Source organism: Myotis myotis, unplaced genomic scaffold (genome assembly GCF_014108235.1).
Source record: "Myotis myotis isolate mMyoMyo1 unplaced genomic scaffold, mMyoMyo1.p scaffold_m19_p_4, whole genome shotgun sequence".
Taxonomy (NCBI): Eukaryota; Metazoa; Chordata; class Mammalia; order Chiroptera; family Vespertilionidae; genus Myotis; species Myotis myotis.
In genome coordinates this window covers 49,101,622-49,109,950 of record NW_023416346.1, presented here as the reverse complement: position 1 = coordinate 49,109,950, position 8,329 = coordinate 49,101,622, and the positions used below count along the sequence as shown (strand labels likewise).

The 8,329-nt window shown below is 38.9% G+C and overlaps 1 pseudogene; it reads right to left on the bottom strand.

The window, feature by feature from the left end:
• Window positions 1-5,312: 5,312 nt before the first annotated feature.
• On the bottom strand, window positions 5,313-5,889 carry LOC118653397 (annotated as a pseudogene).
• Between the last annotated feature and the right edge of the window lie 2,440 nt (window positions 5,890-8,329).

Sequence of the window (8,329 nt, the reverse complement as noted above, 5' to 3'; positions counted from 1 at the left end):
ATGGACACAGACACGGGGGGGAAAGGGAGGGCATGAACGGGGGTGGGGTGAGGGGACAGTGGTGGGATAAGGGCATATATGTAATACCTTAATCAATAACGAAAAAAAAATTTTAAAAAGAAAGAAGATCTCAAATAAGTAACTTAACTTTACACCTTAAGTAATTAAAAGAAGAAAAATAAACTAAGCCCAAAGTTAACAGAAGGAAGGAAATAACAAAGATTATAGCAGGAATAAATGAAATAGAGACTACAGAGCCAATATTAAAAATTTAATGAAATTGAAACGTTTTTTGAAAATATAAACAGAATTCACAAATCTTTAGCTAAACTAATCAAGAAAAAAAAGAGAGGGCTCAAAAGGTCATAAATGTGACTTTTAAATTATTTATTTATGTATACTTTCTGTCTATTTTGTTTCTTTTTTAAAATTTATCGTTATTGTTGAAAGTATCACAGATGTCCCCTTTTGTGCCCCATTGACTCCCTCTACCTCTCTCCCCTCCCCCAGGCCTTCACACCTGGGTTGTGCATATATGTTCTTTAGTTAACCTTTACCTAACTAATCAAGAAAAAAGAGAGGATTTAAAATGTCATAAATGTGCCTTTTTAAAATGTATGTTACAATAATATTAAATATTCAACATATTAATTTGTCGTAAGTGTTTCCCTCCACGTCCTGCGTGGTTCAGGGTTCGGGTCTGGAAGAGGAGCCGCACAACAAATAAAAAAGAAAAGACAGGAGATAATTTGGGAATATTGGGGGACCAGGCGGCAAGTCCAACTCAAGAGGAAGGACTTCCACTGTGCTCAGACCCCACCAAGCTTTTTATAGTGAGAGGTAAACAAGGTAGTGGTTACCAAAGTTACACTTTTCTTGTGAGTTTCACTTGTTTTTGTTCTTGTGAGTTTCACTTGTTTACACCATGGTTATACTTCCTGCACTTCCTCAGCCCATTAGATTCCCAGATAAGATCTAGGGAGTATTATAAGGTCAAGCCTAATTATGCTAAGAGGACTGTGCCCTCTAAGCTAGGACTTGTTTGTGACTTTGCCAGCAGGTCAGTCCGAGGCTTAACCCTATATCAGTTTCCCACATTAATTTTTTATTTTTCTGGAGCATTTACTATCATGCATACTTTCAGAAATTTGCAGCTCATGTAACCAACTCATCAATGACTTTCACCTTGACCACAGATTTATTTTTATGGAAATACAAAACAGTATTTGCTAAGTATATGTAATATCTTCCACATACTTAGTACCTTCTAGATATTAAAAATATATAGATATTAAAAATAGCTAGAAGACTTGTGACATCACATCGGCTTTGTTTTAAATGTTAAAGTGACTTCTGGTGCCATGTATGTCCTTACATAACAGCCTTGCAATGAGGAATGAGGATCAGATACATGCCAGCACGTGCCCAGGTTGTGGGTTCAATCCCCAGTATGAGGCATGCCAGAGGCAGCTGATCAATGATTCTCTGTCATCATTGATGTTTCTATCTCTCTCTCCCTCTCCCTTCCTCTCTGAAATCAATAAAAATATATTTTTATAAACCTAGACAAGGCCATATATTTTATGTTTACTAGTATGTGTCAACTTAAATTAGCTATAATTAAGTATTTGAAAATTGATATGCCTGTTTTTTGTAGCAACCAACCTTTTCCTTTTTGATGGTGCAGTGAATAGTCATATACAGTGTATATTATTTACATATTATAGAATTATTGATATCATGTGTCTCTGAAACAGGTTTTTACTTTTTTGTTGCAAAGTGTGCTTCTTAATTTTCCGCCCTTAATATTATTAGCTTTGGACTGCATTAATTCTCGATATAGAATGTGTTATAAGACTTCCAGTTAAAGAAGGCAGATTAGACACATTGCATTTATCTCTGCTACTTCATGAAGCTCCACTTAAATGACAGCAAATTATTTTTAAAGGTATAAATAGAAAATGAAAAAGAAAACAAGAGAGGAAACAACAGAAGACTAGTGAAGTAGAAAAAATATTGGAAGTTGGAAAGCAATGGATGAAGTCAGTGTTAAGCTAACTTAAACTGGAGAAAGCTGAAACCTAAGGCTAGTTGTGATGGGTTCAGTTCTTAAAGTTATGGGATATCTCTGAGGTATAGGGTGAAGGGAGGACTGACTGAAAGTACAGTTAAGAAAAAGTTATATCCCAAAAGCCCCTTATCCATTCCAACAAAAGTTTCAAGTTTTATTTAACATATTTTCAGAAAAGTAGCTCTAGTTTTGGAAACAATAGGCATAGATTGAGTATTTACTAAATAGTAAGACACTTTTCAGTCACTTTTCTGCTGCTTGGTTTCTAACATATTTTCAGCTGGGCAAAAGACTGGAGAATTCTGTAAAAGCTGACCAGCACTAGTATAATGTTCTACAGACAGTGATATCTGGGGTTCTCCCATTGAAAAGATTGAATTTCTTCCCAGTTACTCCACAGTGAAGCTCATTTATTCCCAAGTCCCAACAATGAAGGCAGAACTTCTCTTCTGTGCCTCACTCTTAAACATTTTTGACTGGCCAAATCCCTAGATATTTGCAGGAAGTTTCTAAAATGAAACAATAGCAACAAGAATCAAAGCAAAAAGAACCAAAATATGTAACTAATAATATCTTCAGAAATATGAAAAAATACTGCATTCAAAACATAAGAACAGTATGCAGTAAACATGGAACTTTTAAGAAATGAGAAAGAGCTATTAGAAATTTAGAATATTATATGTATTAGAAATCTAAAAAATCAATAGAAAATTTTAAAAAGTTAAATTAAGAAGCATCCCTAGAGAGTAAAACAAAAAGAAATGGGGAAAAAATCAAGTATTGGAGGGCTAAATTAGACCTACAGAAGTTGGAGAAATAGAGGACAGAAAAAGGAGTGCGGGAAGCCACTGCTTGCCAATACTGTCACAAGAGTGCACCAGGAACACAGAAGGCTGATGGACCTTAGGCGTTAGCAGGCCTGACACTAAGTACCTTGTCTGTTGAGATAGTGGTGGCTCAAGGCAATTCCCTAACCTGGTAATCCTTTTACTGTTTACCAAACTTTACCTTTGATATGCTTGTATGCATTGCTAAAGGGCAAATGTGTATTCAAGTAAATAAATAGCAGACCAGGCCAGAAGTCAGTGTGTCTGTTCAAGAAAGAGGCTCCACTTGGCCCCCAATGCCTTCTAAATTCATATTTCTTATATAGTATTTTCATTTGTGTGTCAGCCCCTCCTTCAGATCCTGAACCCCGCCGCAAAGGTCACAGCAAAGGAGAAAGGAAGAAAATTACTAAAGAAATAACACAAGGAAAATTGCTAGCACTGCAGAATATGAGCATGCAGGCTGAAAAGGTCTATGAAGTATCCAGAGCAATAAATGAGAAAATTATTCTCAGCAATGTACGTCACAGTGAAATATTAGAAAATGAAATAGAAAATTTTACTAGTTCAAGCTTCCAGAGGGAAGAAACTGGTTATATATAAAAACATCACAGATAATTTTAGGAACAAACTTCTAAATTATATCCCTAGAATCAAGAAGACAAATTTTGAGGGAAAATAATTTCCAACTGTCATAGGTTTAATAATGCCTCCCCTCAAAGATGTTCTCTTCCTCAGCCTTGGACCTGTGACTATGTTATCTAAAAAACAGGATTTTACAGATGTGATTAAGTTAAGGACCTAGAGATGGGGGTGATTATACTAGATTTTCTGAGTTGGCCCAATGTAATTAAAAGGGAAGGCAGAAAGATCAATGTAAGAAAAAGAAGATATGAAAACCGAAGCATAGGTTGGAATGATATGCTTTAAAGATACAGGAAGGACCCATGAGCCAAGGAATTCAGGTGGCCTATAGAAACTGGAAGAGGAAAGGAAAAGCATTCTCCCCTAGAACCTCTAGAGAACCAGCCTTTCCATCCCCTTGACTTTAGCCCACTGAAACTGAATTCAGATTTCTTATAGAGAATAAATTTGCACTGTTTTGAGACACTAACTTGAGGGTAATTTTTTCCAACAGCAGTAGGAAACATACATCAACATAGAATTCTATATCAGTTGAACTAACAATCAGATGAGATATTAGAAAATGTGTTTTCAGACATGCAAGATCTAAAGAAATGTACCATATTTTCAGGAAGTTACTGAGGATATTTGTCCACCAAAATGAGGAAGTTAAAGCAAAACTGACAGAAATAAAAGGTCCAGAAAATGGAATCCAACACAAGAGAAAGGCAAAAAGGATTTTCAAGGTAAGGATGAGGGGATACCCCAGAAAGACAGCTATTCAGAAAGGTCAGATTGGAGAAGGACAAATATCTCCCATAACCAAACAAACAATCCAATTTAAAAAAGGGCAAAGGACCTAAATAGACACCACTCCCAAAAAGACATACAAATGGCTATCAGATATATGAAAAGGTGTTCAAATTCACTAGATATTAAGAAAATGCAAATCAAAACTACAATGGAATACCACCTCACATTGTTATAATGGCTATTATCAATAAGACAGGTAATAAAAAGTGTTAGAGAGGTTGTGAAGAAAAAGGAAGCCTCATTCACTGCTGTTGGGAATGTAAACTGGTACAACCATTATAAAAAACAATATGGTGGTTCCTCAAAAAACTAAAAATAAAGTTACCCAACAAATAAAAGTCCTGAAATGAATGGTTTCACGGGTTAATTTTTCCAAACACTCAAAGAACTAACACCTATCCTTCTCAAACTATTTCCAAAAATTCAAGAGGAAGGAAGACTCCCAAGCTCATTTTACTAGGCCAGCAATATCCTAATTCCAAAACCAAATGAAGAAGAAGAAGGATAAAAAATATGAACAATAAATAGCAATAAATACATATCTATCAATAATTGAACCTAAAAATCAAAATAAGTGAACAAGGAATCTGATGGACAAAATAAACTGTTGAATAAAATAGAACCAGAGGCATGGAAACCTGGAAGAGACTGACAAATCTCAGAGGGAAGGAGGGAAGGGGAGGGAAGAGATTAACAAAGATCTTATATGCATATATGCAGTACCTATGGACACATACAATAGGGTCCTGAAGGCCTGGGGCAGGGTGGGAATTGGGTAGAGGGGGGGCAATGGGAAGCAAAAGGAGGGCATCTGTAATACTCTCAACAATAAAGATTTTTTTTTAAAGACACTACAGAGAAAGAAAATTATAGGCCAATATCCCAGATGAACACATATGCAAAAATCCTCAACAAAATATTAGCAAATGAAATTCAGCCATACATTAATAAGAGCATATGCCATGATCAGGTAGTATTTATTCCTGGGATGCATTCATTCTGATAAGCACTCCATCAATTCTCAAGAAAAATCACAACAGCAGGAAAAAGCTGGAAGGCTTTTCACTTTTAAGATTGAAACTCCATGCTCATGAAGTCAGGAGAACTTCTTCAAAAAACTTATTCTGTTCTATAGCTTTCAATTTCTCTGTATCTATATGATTTGTTATAGGTACAACCTTTAACTTGATTCTCCAGGTAATATTCCCTTATAATCTTTGTAGAGGTCAAATGGTACGGTTTAATAACCTCCTTGAAGTATTCACCCTCTGCCCTACCTTCCTGCCATTCTTCATACAGGCTACTTTAACATTCCTTGGTAGTTGTTTACACATCGTAAAGCATGTGTAGCATTGAACTCAATCCCCAAGGCAGAACCATGCTGGATTGTTACAATGTTATCTCCAAACATCATTTCAGGGAGAGATGGCATACGCAATTGATTAGCTAACTTCTCCACCTCCACTGACTTCGTGATGTGAATTTTGGCCACCACCAGCTTTCAGAGCCTAAGAAAAAGTCCCAGTGGCTGCCCTGGAAGGCATGGATCATCATGACCAAGGTAGCCAGTGTGGGCCACGTGGAAAAGGCTGGATCCGCTGCCTCACTGCAGCTCAGCCCCCTTGGGCTTCAGAGCCCTTACCATGCTCAGCCATACCTCACCCTTCCATCCCAACTAAGAAAGTTTTTGCACAGCAAAGAAAATTATCAACAAAACAAAAAGACAACCTACTGAATGGGAGAAAATATCTGCCAATGATACATCTGATACGTATACACTCATACAACTCAACACCAAAAAAACCCAAATAATCCCATTAAAAATGGCCAATAGACATATGAAAAGATATTCAACATCACCAACACAGAAATGCAAATTAAAACAACAATAAGATATCACCTCACACCTTCCAGAATGACTATCATCAATAAACCAAGATACATCAAGTGTTGGTGAGGATGCGGGAATGCTGATTGGTGTAGCCACTATGGCAAACAGTATGGAGGTTCCTCAAAATATTAAAAATAGAACTGCCTTATGACCCAGTGATTCCACTACTGTGTATATATCTGAAGAAGTCCAAAACACTAATTTGAAAAGATACATGCACCCATATGTTTATCACAACGTTATTTACAATATCCAAGATATGAAAGCAACACAAGACAAGTCAATAGACAAGTAGATAAAAAGTGGTGGTACATATACAATGAAATATTAGTTAGCCATAAAGAGAATGAAGTCTTACCATTTGACCTTGAGAGCTTGTTTGGAGGTTCTAGCAGGGGAGCGCAGCTACTCGTATACCCTTGACCGAAGACCGGTCCTCTCCTGGGGGGGGGGGGGGGGGGCGAAGGTCGTCCTCTTCAACGGAGCGCGCAGCTTCGGGAGGGACGCACATGGATCGGTGAGGGAGGAGGGGGACACCCGCCTAGCCAGCCAGATCAGCCGAATCAACCCTGGCGATCAATGGGGTGACAGATGTCGCAGCCAGATCGCCCTCACATCCGAGTCTTACCATTTGAGACAACATGGTTGTACCTAGAGGGTATTATGTTAAGTGAAATAAAAGTCAGAAAGAGAAAGACAAATACCATATGAGGAATCTAATCAACAAAATATACCAACAAACAAAACAGAAATACTCATAGACACAGAGAACAAACTGAAGGCTGCCAAATGGGGAGGAAGTTGGGAGGTTGGGTGAAAAATGTGATGGGATTGAGAAGTACAACTTGGTAGGTGCGAACTTGTCATGGGGATGTAAATTACAGCATAGGGGATATAGTAATAATTATGTATAGTGCCAGGTGGGTAATTGAATATTGGAAGTATCACTTCATAATTTATATGATTGTCTAACCACTACGCTTTACAACTGAAATTAATCCAAAGTAATATTGAATGTGAACTGTAATTGAAAAATAAAAAAGGATATACAGAAATTTTTGTAGAATAATGAAAGCTTTTAAAAATAAATCTAAACAGAATAGTTAGGTTCAAGGATTCTTTAATGTGCTGTATTTAAAAGATTAAGAAGAAACTTCTAGTTTATCATCCTTTAAAATTATATTGCCCTTTTTTAAAATATATTTTTAATTTATTGATTTTAGAGAGAGAGGAAGAGGGAGAGATTTGTTGTTTCACCCATTCATGCATTCATTGGTTGATTGTTTCATGTGCCCTGACTGGCTATGGGGAGGATGCTCTAACCCAGTGGTCGGCAAATCAGCTCGGGAGCCACATGCGGCTCTTTGGTCCCTTGAGTGTGGCTCTTCCACAAAATACCGACTTCTGCGCACGGGCCACAAAGTTTCAATCGCCGCACGTGGTATTTTGTGGAAGAGCCACACTCAAGGGGCCAAAGAGCCGCGTGTGGCTCGCGAGCCGCAGTTTGCCGACCACTGCTCTAACCAACCGAGCTAGCTGGCCAGGACAGAGCCCTGCATTTTTAAGGGGGGTCCCAAGTGACCTGACGCAGCCAGTGTGACCCAGGTCTGTGGACTGGCTCTAAGTGCCAATGGTACTGCAGAAATGCTCAGTTTTCAGCATTGCAGGGCCTGGTTCAAGCCCCAGCCAGTTCTGCCACTTTATTGGGAAAGTCTCAGAGCCCTTTTCCCCAGCTTTCAAATGGGGACAATAATAGGACCATACCAATAACTAGCTCCTGCACAGAGCAGGGGTTCCTGTGCTGGGCTAGGCTCCACCTCAGGCTGCTAGAAAATGGGCTGGTGTACAGGACATTCGCCTCTGTTGGGCATTTTCCACAGGCCAGACCCGCCCTGCCTCACAGCCAGTCAGCTCCCCGGGGCTCTTGGCCGCCAGCACCTACCTAGTTACCCCCAGGTTCCCACCTGGCACCTGGCTGCCCCCAGTCTGGAAAAGGCCTCCCTTCAAACCACCACCACCACCACCACCCTCCACTGCCCCCCCAGCAACCCCCACCTCAGACCTCACCACAGCTGCCACTCTGTCTTGGGGTGCTGTTTCGTA